Source organism: Pteropus vampyrus, unplaced genomic scaffold, assembly GCF_000151845.1.
Source record: "Pteropus vampyrus isolate Shadow unplaced genomic scaffold, Pvam_2.0 Scaffold181, whole genome shotgun sequence".
NCBI classification, from domain to species: domain Eukaryota; kingdom Metazoa; phylum Chordata; class Mammalia; order Chiroptera; family Pteropodidae; genus Pteropus; species Pteropus vampyrus.
Window position 1 is genome coordinate 2,524,460 of NW_011888962.1, and position 14,910 is coordinate 2,539,369.

At 37.1% G+C, this 14,910-nt stretch overlaps 1 protein-coding gene and 3 pseudogenes across 3 annotated transcripts in view; 2 read left to right on the forward strand and 2 right to left on the reverse strand.

The window, feature by feature from the left end:
- The window catches only part of GPBP1 (GC-rich promoter binding protein 1), a 70,765-nt gene extending 63,381 nt beyond the window's left edge, over nt 1-7,384 (reverse strand). For all 3 annotated transcript variants that reach the window (XM_023537191.1, XM_011371042.2, XM_011371041.2), the window contains exons 1-2: nt 7,120-7,384; nt 4,930-5,878 (exon numbers count right to left, since the gene is read on the reverse strand). The gene's annotated coding sequence lies outside the window, so the exon portion shown is untranslated. The remainder of the gene's footprint in view (nt 1-4,929; nt 5,879-7,119) is intronic.
- Nucleotides 7,385-7,769: 385 nt separating this feature from the next.
- The window catches only part of LOC105299367, a 78,260-nt pseudogene continuing 71,119 nt past the window's right edge, over nt 7,770-14,910 (forward strand).
- Nucleotides 12,063-12,181, forward strand: LOC111746271 (annotated as a pseudogene).
- Nucleotides 13,568-13,686, reverse strand: LOC111746270 (annotated as a pseudogene).

A 14,910-nucleotide genomic window follows, 5' to 3' on the forward strand; every position in this document is an offset into this window, starting at 1 on the left:
AAAACAATATGGTGTTTCCTCAAAGAATTAAATAGAATTATATGATCCAGCAATTCCACTCCTGGGTATATACCCAAAAGAATTAAAAGCAAGGATGCAAACAGATATATGTACGCCCATGTTCACAGCAGCACTATTCACAATAGCCAAAAGGTGGAAGCAATCCAAGTGTCCATCAACAGATGAATGGATAAACAAAATACAGTATACACATACAATGGATTATATTTCCTTAAAATAAAGGAAGAAAATTGTGATTCTGACACATGTTACAACATGCATGAATCTCGAGGACATTATGCTAAGTGAAATAAGCTAGTCACAAAAATACAAATAATGCATCACTCCCACTCATATGAGGTACCTAGAGTAGTCAGATTCATAAAAAGGTGACTGCCAGGGGCTGAGAAGGGAGAAAAATGAGGAGTTAATGTTAACTGGGTACACAGAGTTTCAGTTTGGGAAGATGAAAAAAGTTCTGGAGATGGATGGTGGTGATGACTGCAAAACGATGTGAAAGTACTCAATGTCAATAACCTGTACACTCAAAAGTGGCTAAAACAATTATATTTTATGTTTATTTTACCGCAATAAAAAAAAGTTCCCTCATACACTGCTGGATTAGTTTGTGTATGGGAGTAGGAAGGAGTCCTTCCCTCCACATTGGCTAGACAAACAAAAGGATTTAAATCTTCTAAATTAATTTAAATTTAGAACACACTTTTTTTCCTAAACTTACAATAGTCCAACTTCCTATTTGTAGGGTTAAAACTTTGGCTAGTTACACTGACATCTACTGATTTAGAATTACCTCCTTCCTCCTGGATTTAATATGTCCTCGAATTCTTTTGACAAAAGGTGGAGCCTAACTCAACTCCACTCCCCTTGATTGCGGGCTAGATTAATAACTTGCTTCTAGAGAAAAGAATGTGAAAGATTTGACTTCTGAGAATAGGTCATAAAAGTCACTGCACTTCTAACTTTTTTTTCCAGATCACTTGCTCTAGGAGCTGCAAGTGTAACTCAAACTGCCATATTATAAAGAAATGCAAGCAGTTCAATAGAGAAATCCACATATGGTTAAGGAACTGAGTCCTCCAGAAAATAGCCAGCATCAACCTTCCAGCCCAATAAGTATACCATCTTAGAAGACCCTCTTAGTTCCAGTCAAACCTTCAAATGACTGCAGTCCTGGTCAACGTCTTGAGATTTTATTATGAAAGCCCTGGAGGAAACCAGAATCACTCTAAACTGCTCCCATATTTTTGGCCCACAGAAACAATGTGAGATAATAAATATATTTTTTAAACTCACTCACTAGAAGAATACATATTATGTTCACTGAAAAGCAAACTAATTTCTTTTACTGGTATGCATATTTAAAGATAAAACAATTCCTAACAATTTTGCATTTTAAGAATTTTTAAAAACCTATTTGTAAGTTCCAAATTTCAAAGGAAACACAATCTATTTAACTAGGATTTTAAATCTCTTATTCTTGTTAAAAATAAATATATGTATGGGAAACTTAAATATGGTTTTAAAAAATACAATCTGAAAACTGAATTAAAGGGCAGAAAATGAAACACCAAAAACATTGCACTCACCAAGCTGTAAACAGAAAGATGACTCAAGAACAAGAAACTGAGCGATGCAGAAACTAGCAATTACCTGAAGGGATATGGAGCAAAAGCCTGTAACTGCTGGGTGGGGCAGCTGACAAAAAAAAACCAAGCAGGTAAAACCGAAAGGAAAAAAATGTATATTTTGTTTCTCACGAGGGTACTACTGAAAGTAATAGACCTGCTCCCCAGGAAAATAAAAACACCTTTAAGACTATCGATTTCAGAGAATTCTCAAACTGTCTCCCACACCAACCCATGCGGCCAAATAGAATTCATGTTACAAATCCCACACAAAACGTTAAGGGGCAGTGTGGAAGAGATGGAATACTACTCTTTGTAACCTACTCTACATAGATATGCCAAAGACAGAACCCTAAGGGCTGCTAAAAGTAACAAAAGCAAGAGTTATACTTTAGACAGATTCTCTGGCCACAGGAGACACTATGAAAGAGAATGAAGCTAAAAGCAAAAAGGTGAGTTAATGTTACTTACTTAGTCAAGGATCAAGCTAGAATAAATTAAACTGTATATGGTGAAGCCAGGAGTATACGGTTTTGCAGGTAATGCCATTAATGCAAACAAGGGATAGAAATAACTTCAGCGATTGTGATCAATACTGGCCTGGCACATGAAATGTATTAAGTTAAATCTTATAACATTAGAATAAAACTTTACATCTACATTACACTTCACAATTAACAAAAAATCTTCAAATATATTATTTCCATCAGTTTAATGAAGAACTAAGGCCAAAAGACCTTAGGTGAATATACAAGGTCACACAGGCCCTTTTCTAGAAATTCAAAATCCTAATCCAAAAATCCAATTCCCGGCCATTACCATTTTCTACATTATTACCCTCACCTGGATCTAAACTGTTACCTAACATTTTTAAGTGAAATTAAACAATAGGTGGTTGGATCAAAGACAATCTGGCCTGGGTTTAGGTTTTATCCTTTTGTGCTAATTTTACTTTCAGACTAGAGGTTCTCATCCTTATTACCCTCTCCTGCAACTCTCTAAATTTTATTTTGTTTGCTCACTCCTATTCTTCTCCTATTTATTTCCCATAACTGTTATTTTCCTATTCCTCTTTTCCTCAATTCTAAAGTGTCAACAGCTTTAAACACAAAAATCCATGTAATCTGTTTAAAAGAAAAGGTAACATGCATTTATACCTTTGCAAAGAGGTGCTGAATGAATGAGATCCGAACATAACCTGACATCACATTTTAATTTTTAGCTAACGAAAGTTATCACTCAAATAGCTACTAACAGCAAAACCAATAATAGTTTCTCTTGTCCTTTAACTTGTCTCCAAGCTCCAGTAGTAATACTAACCAGAGAAGCAGTATATGAAAGGAAAAAAATATCAAAGACATTGCTCAAATAAAATGAGTTAACAAAGTAAAATCCACTAAGCAGTGCATGCCATAATGATTAAGAAGAGTATGGGGCTTGGAGATTTGGTCCAGACTTAAACCTAACCTGAATCTTAACCAAGTTAACTTTCTCCCAGTCTCAATCTCCCTAAATCTTAATTTTCTCAGCAATACTGCTGTTAACTATAATAGTACATCCCTCAGAGTATTATTATAAGAATTAAGTTATACCATGTAAAGTACACAACAAAATATATGACACAATCATCACCGATAAATGTTAGTCACTTTGATTGTTATTTTTAGACCTATAGTTTAAGGTACAAGAGAAAAAAAGAAAAAATGGGAGAAGAGTTGATAGAGAGAAAAAGAGGTACTTATGTGGGGAAAGCAGCAGCAGCTCAGTAACTGTTCCAATTACTACTGCTACTATATATTTCATGCCAAGAAAATAAAATAATTTATCAAAACGTTCAAGTAAGTAAATCTGTCTTTGAACAATTACTGTAAGCAAAGTTCACAAATATTCAAGGATTAAAGTTAATTGTTAAAAACCTTAGTCTCTGGAGCAATCTTTATCTTGATACTAGACTGCTTGGGGTAACATCACCAATAGGAGCAATTTAAAGAAAAATAATCACAAATAATAAATGTTATGCAGTGCTTTTCTATGAATAAAGGTCACTCATTTCTAGTATGACTTCGTTATCGCATTTAAAATACATACTCTTAGAAAACTTGAAAAGTCATTAAATTGAGAATACATAAAATACAAGATCCCTGAATCAAGGGGCAGGGGAGAACGTTCTCACATTTTTATATAAATCAAATTCGTGGAAACTCAAAAGTGCTACACAGTTCTGACAGAAAACACAAATAACCTATTTTATCAGATTTACTAAACTCTAATCTCAATTTTGAATCAGAATAATGTTATATATGTATATCTATATACATTCATTCTTGTGGGCCCTACCACCTCTTCTGCTATAAATAAGCTAGCAGGATTCAACAGTATAGCAAAAGTTTTTTTCAAAACAAACAGATAAGTTATAAGGTCATCACGGCAAAGTGTTCAAAAATTACAATCTTTTATCTTAGATAATTAAATGAAATAAACTCTAATTTCGGCTATGTTGACATATTCATTAACAGTAATTGCTTAAAAAATAAATTCTAGTGAATTTTTTAAAAACACTAGTGAATGCCTGAGTCAATGAAAAACTAAACATAGTAACTATTGGTAACTAAAATCACCATTTGATGCTGAAAAATACAAATATTATTAAAAGATATTTGCCAAAAAGATTTCTATTACGCAATTAATATTCAGTAATTTTAAAAAATGGTTTATAAACTTAAGCCTACCCTTCTAGGAGAAAAAAAAGCATACTCATTTTTTAAGTTTTTTTAAAAGCTCTTAATGCATCTTGCTCAGTTCTCAGTTTAATAATGACCTGACCTTTTGGAATTGAGATCTCAAGGAATAATTTGAATTATAAAACCCCTTCAACAAATTGTTTCAAAAACTCAATTTCTATGATGATTATGCCTTAGAAGCTATTTCGTGAAATATCAGATTAAAAACCAAGCCCTATAATTTGTTTCAAACATGAAATAATTTGTTGGGTTTTTTCCTTCCAATCTAAGAATCCATAAGCCTAAGGTGAATGACCATATGGATTTGTTTACTTTAGGAGCAAAAAAACTTAAAGAATGAACGGTCTGATCTAAAATACTCTTAAAACTTAACTCTTTCTATATTTAAATTTACTTAAGTTGCTTTTGGACTGTCCAGGAATCTCAAACCAAGCAATATTATTGCAAGAAACTGAAAGGCTTCCAAGAATAACAGAGGATAAACTTGACTCTCATTACATTTTACAAACGATCATTTGATTTGTTCACCACATAGTACTTACAAATTCCAACAGGACCGCACAGGAAGGTGTTGGGTTTTTCTCTGTTATGTTTTCCAGTTTGTTTTATTTTGTATCCTCTGAAATAAAATCCAAGTTCTCTGAAGATACTTAACCTATGACTATTTGACATAGAGTTATTTCAAGTCAGCTACCCATACTTCTGTTTTAAAGTTTTCATATGGCTATCTCCAGAATTAGCCAAGTTCCTTGGATTTAAGATTATAAAGTCTTCTTTATTATTCCATGTACTTGACACTGTTGTACTTATCCACTCCAGATGAAATATCCAATTTATGAGCCAAAAAGCAAAAACAAAAAGAAAATTTCACATCTGAAGAGCATTCCTAAACATCAGCATATACAGACACATAGCTATCTCAATACTACCATGCTGCTGGGAAACTGCAACATCTTAAATTTCCATGTAAATAAAAGATAAAAGGAAAAAAACTGTATTCTTTCAATGTCTTCATTTAGAAAACCTGTCCCATTGTGACATGAATAGGGCTGAAGTCAAAAATTCCTAGAACTTTTAATACAGGTAAAAATAAACTGCCATGAAACTTCAGCAATATTTAAACAGTAATTTGAAACTGCCGAAACTACTCAGTACACAAATCAAACATATCTTACAGTTTTGGCTGAAGAACACCAACAGGGGAGGGGTTGGGGGAAGGCAAAAAAAATACCACCAGCTGAAATACTTTAACCAGTTATATAATCCGTTTGAACCAAAACACTGAAGAAATATCTGAGTTTCTTTTTAAGTAGCTTGTAGAACTGTTCACTACTATTAAATTCACTTCAGAGATGATTCTTGCCAATTTTAATAAACTTCTGGGGCAAAATTATCCAAAAACATTGTAATTCCAAAATGGCCACTTGAAATATCCGGGGCCTTTTACACAAAACCTAGAAGATGATCTTCATATCTGAGTAATTCAATCACCTGTAAAAGTTACAAAAAAAAAAAAAACTTAAATTACACAGAGTTAATTTTGAGCTAAAAATTAATTCCCATCTTAGTCAACCTCTGCAGAGAAATTCACTTCTAAATACTACTACTTGGGTCTGAAAAAAAAGCTATGCCCAAGCAAGCACCCAAAAAAGTCTACTGTATAAGAGTTCAGAATGGGCGGAGGGGCGGAGAGGAGGTGGGAGACGTTATGGAAGACAAGTATTGATTTCAACTGGGATGGGGTGCGGATATAATATAGAATTATATAAGCAAACCTTCTTACACTTCTTCAGTAAATGTTAAACTATGAAACTGGCACAAGATCTTATAAAAGGTCTCTATTTTCTATTCAATGTACCAAGAAAAACAAATAGGTGTGGTGCCACCGAACATTAGTAAATGAAACTTAAGAGAATGAGAGATATAGAGAAAGACGCTCCCTCCAAATTTGAACATCTAAAGAAAACATTTTCCCCCACTAAGGGCAGAGAGCAGGTAGATGAGAAGTGGGCGAGAACATTCCTTAAATTCGCCTGAGGGTAAGACTTCCCCAGCTTCCGAGTGCAGTAGTGGGATAAAGGTGTCGGTTCCCATTTCTTTGAATTAAGGAAACAGGTTTCTCCCAACACTTGAGGGGGTGGAAGGTATCGAGCCTTTTCGCAAACCACGTTAAGAGTGGTTCTCTCCAAAAACAGAACAGGTCCCCTCAGACCCCACAGGACTCGGAGGGACAAGGTAGCACTCGACTCAGTACACAGCTAGAGCCTCGGACCTGGGAGAGGCGGGGAGAGCGGGCGCTCTGAGGAAACAACCAAAGGCCACAACTCGGCCTCGACTCGCTCAGCCCTCTGAGAGGGACAGTGGTGCCAAAGGAGGCGGGCGTGTGTGAGAGGCCGGGGAAAGGAAGACCGAACACACGGAGGGCGTCGGACCAGTTCTCAGCCTCCGCCAAACCTCCCCCCCACAACCCCGACCGCCAAGGCTAAACCACCCACCCCCTCCCCACAACCGCCACCTCCGCTCTGCCAGGGCCGAGTCAACATCTAGAAGGGCCTCCCCGTGCCGTCCTTCCCTCTCTCTCTTTGCTCTCCGCACCCCTCCCCCCTCCGGTCCGCGGGCAGCCTCACACCTCGCGCCGCCAACGCCGCTCCCGACCCCTCAAACCCCAACGCCGACACGGGCACCCCCCCTTCCCCCCAGATTCCAGCGCGGAGCACAGAGGACGATGTTACCTTCTGCCACACCAGAGGTGCCCCTGGCCTGGGGGGTGCCGCTGCGCTGGATCCCGGGAGGAGGTTTTCGGTACTTTGAATAATCCCCTTTTGCCGCTTTTCCCTCCCCCACAACCAGTCTCAGTCCCAAAATGGCGCCGACCCGATCCGCAATGTTCTGGCCCAAGTCTCGCGAGATGGTGGAAGGTGGCGAGGCGGGGAAGGAACTAGAGAGGTTGAGGAGAAGGGAGGGGAAAGGCGGGGCCAGGAGGAGGAGGGAGAAAGGGTGTGGAAGAAGCGGTGCGAACGAACCTACTGGGCGGGGCAGCAGGAGGAGCGCAGCCACCAGAGAACCTTCTGGCCTAAGCAACCGTTCACGCCCCGGCTAAAGAAGCTCCTCCCTCTACGTCGGGCGGCTGGAGAGAGGGAATGAGGGCGGGGTTATGCGTGGGGGCGGGGCTTCCATGAGGCCCCGGAGGCAGGGGCGCGCGGGGGGCGGTGGCTCCGCGCGGTGACGTCAGGAGCAGCTGGAGTCGGGGATTACCCCCTGCTGCTGACGTGAGGTAGGTGAACAATCGGGAACGTTCGGTGGAAGGGGGAATTCCCCGCCGCTCCTACTGGAGCTCCTCCTCCCGCCCTTCCCCTCGCCCGGGGCCACCCCGAAGCCCGAGATGGTGGGGCTGCTTGGAGGTTGTCAGGGGAATGCTGCTCCTGGAGGCAGCCGCGCGGGCTTGAGTGGCGGGCGCCGCGGCTTCTCCGAGCTTCGAGCCGGGGAAAACGCCGCGGCGCCCGCCACTCTCCAGGTACCGCGCGCGGGCCAAGGCAGATGAGAGATCACATGCTCGCCTGAACACAGCCCTGCGCAGGCGGAGCGCTGGCGTGCTGGCGCCGGGCTAATTGGACGCCCTGAAGCGATGGATCCACCGTCGTATGTAAATACGAGACTGTGTCGGACATAAATAATACATACGAGAGGCCTTAGCTAGGAAGAGTAGACTCACTCTTTGGGAACTAAGCCCAGATTCTCGAAGAATGAATATGGCTACTGGATATAATCGTGCTAATTTTTTTTTATTTGTACTATATCTATAGTAGAATGACAGTTATTTCAACAGCGTCTCCGTCCCACGAATTTTTCTTAAAGAATTTTGTAGTAGTCGCTAAATTTCTTCTTGTAACCGAAGGATCCCTTTGACAGGTGTCTTCTAAGAGGAAGAAAAGTAACTATGCTCAGGGGGAATGTGAGCGGGCAGAGTGTCTTAACTAGGGAAAATCCAAAGTACTTGGTTCTTGGCCCTCCCCCAAGCCACAAGTTTCATACACAGAAACTTTATAATCCTTTTATATGAATTATGGGGTTTGTAGTTTAATGGACTAAAATCTCCCTGAAAGAATGGTTGAATGTAAACTCACCAAAAATTACCCAACTCCCAGTGTTGTTTGTTTTTCGTTTGTTTATTTGTTTTAGTCTTCCGGCGAGGTGGACACTTTGGCAATTAATAATGTCTTGCTGAGTGCAGAGGAAGGAGAAATTAACACTTGCTGGATGCCTTGTCCTTAACTGGTACTTCTTTAATCCTAAATCGACTCCTGAAATGGGTTTTAGTTTTCCTCATTTTGCAGATGAGGAAACTGGTTCAGGTTAAGTAATGTGCTCAAGGTTACACAACATTGAAGTTGGGTGCCACAACTTGGCTGTTCCGGACAGATTCAAGTGCGTTTGGATCTTAATCCACATTCTTTCTCCCACACCACACTGCTTCCGTAGAAGTAACAAAATTTTGAGGCAGGACCTACTTCTTCTATTTCTAAATAGAGATGTCAGTTCAAGAAACAGGAAAATATTGATAATTTGAACACACACAGTAATTGTGCTTTTCATATGGCAAAAGACAAGGCTGAAAAACATAGTGAAATGGAGAAAGAACTGTAACATGTATGACAGTTTATATATATGTATATATATATTCCGTTGCTATTAATATTTAATGTTTGACTTATACAGTAAATACATCAAGAACTCTTATAAATCATTAAGGAAAAGATAACTATTAGAAAGTAAGATGACATAAACGAACTAGTCATGTATATGTAATGAATTATATGAAAAATGTTCTACATCACTAGAAATCAGAAAAAAAAAAAAACCTCACAATGAGATACCACTTCACATAGCCGATTGGCAAAGACTTAAAAAGAATAAAACCTAGATGAAGGTATAAAGAATAGGCATATGAGTTAATCATATCAAGAATCAAAATCTGTATAGCTTTTCTGGAATGCAGTTTGGCTTTCATTAAAAGGAAAAGACTTTAAAATAAACCCTTGCCCAGCTCTTCTACATCTTAGAATTTATTTTAATAAAATAATAGGAAAGGTGTCCAACAATTTATAAAGCTATTCATTGATAAATTGCTTATAACTACAAAAAAAATTGGAAACAACCCAAATGCCAATAAATAAAGACATTGAGTTAATAAATTATGGTACAACCATAGATGGAACATGAAACCATTAAAAAATGATGATGTATTTTAAAAATATATATCAAAACAAAGTCTGAATAGATACAGAATGTTAACTGCTTATTTCTAGGTGGCAGAATGATAGAGGATATTTATCCTTTATATCTGTTAAGGGCCTCTGTTACTTTTCTAACAAGTTTTCTTTTAATCCAACCAGTAACATGTTTTCCATTAATTTATTTTATTCATTTAGTGAAATCTAAACAAAGGATTTATCACATTATAGATTCTTTTAATTAATAAACATATTAATAAACATAACATTATGGTATTTTGAAAGGACTGTTTTTTAGCCCAGCTCTATGTAAGAAATTTTACTTAAATAGTTTGATAATTCTCTCAATGTTCTTATAGATATTAACTATAGTTATTTAAATAACTTGCTCCAAAATATTAGCCCAAGTATATAATGATGTATGAACAAAGGTATTCATTTCCAACTTATTTGTAATACTGAAAACCAGAAAACCTAAATGCCTACCTAAATGTGTGCTTTAAAAAAATAAAAAACATCCATAACAATACTATGCAGCTATTAAAAAAGAATAAACAAATACTTACTGACATAGAAAGATGTCCAGTATGTTTTGTAAAGAGTTAAAATTTTTGGTAAAACAGCATACATATATAGCATCATCTATTATGTTTTTTAAGTACGTACATTTACATAGAAATAGACCATGCCTAAAAAATAACTCTTTAATAGTCATCAAATCGGGATTATTTTGTTTTAAACACTGCTGTACTATTTAAATATACTATTTTCTAATAATTTAATGTTTAAAACTTGATTGTCCTAAAATCTGTAACAGTTGAAGAGCAGAATAAAATATTTGTGTAAGAAACCTTGAATTTTTAAAAATTGTATCTGGTGTCCCTTTTCTGTGTTCTCATTGTAAAACGCTGTGCTTAGCTCTATGATTAGTTATCTACCCATTTCTATCTCTACCTTGATCCTAGACAGGTGTTCGGTACCTTCTTTATCATTCCTTCTATACCTATAATAACACTGGCTTGTAATTTGTCAATTTTTTTACCTGTTTCTACCACTGGACTCAAAGATCCTTGAGAACAGTAACTATGTCTTCTTCATATTTATTCATAGCAATTAGTACAGTTTCAGCCATGGTGTAAATTCTCTAATATTTGTTAGATACGTGACTTTCCCAACTTTAGTCTTTGTTTTAGCCATGCAGTGCATGCAGCTCTCAGAATTTCCCTTGGTCTTAAGCATGCTGTGCAAATATTCACTTTAACTATAGATTGCCTTTGTCCTCCCCTCTCTCTACTTTTCAAATTTGTATTCTTATCCCTAGAGACCCTGTTCAAATAATACTCAAGTAAACAACAATCAGTTAAAACTCGGAACTTCCTTCTATGGGCTCTCAAATGGGTATATACTCACTTTTACTACTATTTGTTCTCCTTTCTGTCCACTTTTCTAAATGGTGAGACCCTGGTCAGGGACACTGTTCTATTCATCCCCTGCCCCTAAACCAATGCTCAGCCCATAGAAGGGCCTCAACAAGTATGACTGACTGGATGGATGGATGACTGAAGCATCTAGAACCTACTCAGCCTGTTTGACCATCACAGCCTGACCGGCCTCTGAGGTCACTACCAAGGTGCGGATGTTCTCTCTTATTCTCTGTTCCCTGCTAATTATGGTCCTGCTGTTGTACTCATGGTTCATAGACAATCTGAGTTGAGGGTCAAATGTCTCACTTAGAGAAAATCAGAAACTCACACAGCCTCTCTCCTTGATATAATAAAAAAATATGTGCACGTTCCAAAGTCTTTCTAGCAGGTTTCACAGTTTTGTGCTGATCTGTTTAATGAGTCCCTCTCCTCAATAGATTTCAAAAGGGGAGAGCCCATACCCATTTTGTTCACTGTTGTGTCCCCAGCACCTGGCACAATGATGGACATAGGTATTCTATAAATACTACCTGGATGAATGAAGGACAGAATAATGAAAATAAAAACATTTTGAAGATAAATATTTCAAGCAGAACCCTGCTCTACAAGAAATAAAAAGTTTTCTTTTTAATTAAAGTGTAACAAATGAGAACTGGTAGAATATAATTTTAACTTTGAAAAATCTGTCATTAATCATGATGACATCCGATGATAAATTTGATCAATTTGGTATTCACTAATTTCAACTTTTAAGTATAAAAGTAGTATATTGTTGGAGAAAGCTTAACAGATACAGAAGAGTATAAACAAATGAAAATTACCTATACTCCACCACCCAGAAATGATGGTTCTTAAATATTAATTCACATATTCTTTACATGTTATATCTGTCGTAGTGCATGTGTAACTTTATATCTAATTTTACTTCATATGTTCTAAAATTCCCCATATTTTAAACATAATTTTGTCTATGTTCTATTTTAAGAATTAGCATTTCATTTCTTATTTTAAAACATTTTAGTCTACAGCCATGCCACCCTGAACAAGCCTGATCTCGTCTGATGTCGGAAGCTAAGCAGAGTCGGGCCTGGTTAGTACATGGATGGGAGACCACCTAGGAATACCAGGTGCTGTAGGCGTAAAAAATAAAAAATAAAGGTTTGTAAGCTGACAAGGTCCTTGCAATCTGTGAAGTCAACCAAGGGTTGCCTTACCTAAAAAAAATAAATAAATAAGACATTTTATACTAGTCCTTATGATCTCTTTATTTTAACACAATAAGGATGGTTACTATTTTGAGCTACTTTTCTAACATGCCCTCCACTAGAAAAGTTTCCTGATCCTATTAAGTTCTTCTCAATTTAATCCATGATTATAAATTTAAATTTACCAAGCATTTTCTCTCTTTTGATGAGTTTTTAAATTGTACATAGAACTAATTACCAGAGAATTGACCACTTACTTCTTAATCAAAACTGATTGGCAAATATTTCTCCACACTCCAGTTATGGGCGGCCCAGTTTCCCTAATTGGCACTTCCACCTCTTGTGCTCCCACTTCTGTACTAGGTCTGGAGGACACCATTAGCACAGTTGCCAACAGAATTTTTTAAATGTTTTTTCCAATAAGTGACTTCTAAAACACAGCCTTTTTTTGCATTGTATTTATAATTTATACCTACAGCAGGAATATAAACATGTAAATTGTCATAGATAAGGTGAAGAGTACGGTTTGTAGTGTTTTAAAAGGATTTGTGGGGCTATTTCAATATGTGATATACTCTATCATCTCTAGAAATGGAATACAAGGAACCCTGGAGGTATAATTGCTTCCACTGCCCACACTTTGTTACAGACTGGGAATGTGAGGAGAAACTGAGTCCTGAGTTGGACTTCTTTGCTATCTCTTGATTTCTAGGCACAATAAACACATGGAACACTGCTTCGGAATATCTCTGTTGTGAAATTTCCTGGTATTTATCCACTTAAGTTTCCAAGTTCATTGGGGGGTAGCATCCTCCACTTTTGACTCTGAATACCCATTTTATGAAAGGAAATCTACCATATTTTAGTAACTTTATTGAATCAGTAACTTTCCAGTGCAACTGAGTGGCAACTCTCCCAAAACCTTTTACTTAAATGCATTAATGCCTCTCATAACATTGAGCCTAATTGCCTAGTGAGCATACAGGGACACATACAGAAGCTAAATGACATGATCAAACCCAATCAAAGAATATCAGATATGGAAGTAAAGCTGAAGATTTCTCATTTTGATACCTAGTATTAAGTCTAAGTATCAGAATTAGAGTAATCTTAGATCACTTCAACTTTACCAAGTCTAGAAGCTGTGTTCGCACTAACTAGCTTTTGTTAAAATTCATAAAAATTAATATGGTAATAGTTTATGTTATTTAAGCATCTTTGATTATATTTTCACCTTTTTCTTTTTCTTCTTTTTTTTTTTTTAGGCAAGACAACCCTTGGTTGACTTCACAGATTGCAAGGACCTTGTCAGTTTACAATCCCTTATGGTACCTGGTCTTCCTAGGTGGACTCCCATCCAAGAACTAACCAGGCCCGACCCTGCTTAGCTTCTGAGATCAGATGGGATCAGGCTTGTTCAGGGTGGCATGGCCATAGACAACCTTTTTTAATTATGAAAATAATACCAGCTTTTAATATTTAAAAAATGCAAACAGTACAAAAATATATAAATTAGAAGTAAAGTCCTATACCTCCAGAGTTAAACTTCTTTGTTGGGATTCTTTTAGAAATTTTTCCTATACATATATATACCACACACACACACACACACACACACACACACATATTTTAATTAATTTGTTTATGCGTACTCCTCTGAAATTTGTTCAACTTAATAACGTATAGACACCTTTCCATGTCAGTACACTTAGCACTAACTTATTTTTAAGAATTGTGTAATCCATTGGAAGAATATACCTTATTCAACCAGTGCTTTCTTGAAAGACATTTAGATTGTATCTAATTTTTTCTTCTATAAACCATATCGTAATGAATGTTTGTGAATTTAGAGAATGTGTTTGGAAAGAAAGGAGAAGAAAGTAGTGGAAAATTATGGTAATATGCCAGTGGGTGAATTATTGAGCTAAAGATGGTAGTTAAAAAGGAAGAGTTGACAAAATAATATTATTTATTGAGCACTTATGATGAACCAGGTCCTAGTTAGATGTGATTCATTTTGCCATTTCTCTTAATAGTGTTACTATTTTTACTTTAATATACTCAGATTAATTTGGATTCTGCATAGTAGTAGAAAGAGCATGGGTTTTGGAGTTAGATCTGGGCTTGAATACTAGCTCAGTTTAATTTAAATTTATTTTATGCTAGGTGCTGTTGCTGTACTATCTGTTGAGGATACAGAAATGATTGAGATATATGTGTTCTCTAGATTCTTACAGCCTGAGGGATAAAATTGACATTATATCTATTTTGTTCACCGATTTATCCTCCAGTGCTTAGAATAGTGCCTAGCAATAGTAACCATTCAATATTTGGCCAAGAGAATGAATTTCAAAACTTTGTGCCAAGTGCTACCTTAGAGGCATGCATACAGTGCTATGAAGTGTCTTTCCAAGAAGCAGCCTTTAAAAGACAGTCTGATGAGTTGAACAGAATTCTAGGAGGGAAGAGCCTTCTAGTTAGAAGCTGTTGCACAACCATAGGTGCAAGGATGAAAATAAGCCCAAGTAAAACATTTTTAGATGAGAAAAGAAGTGACTGCCACCACACAGGCTGCTTGGAATTATGAGAGAGGGCTGCAGAACACAGAGACCAGATCACAAGGGCCTTGACCCTGTGCTAGGAAGATTAGGTATTTATCCTGA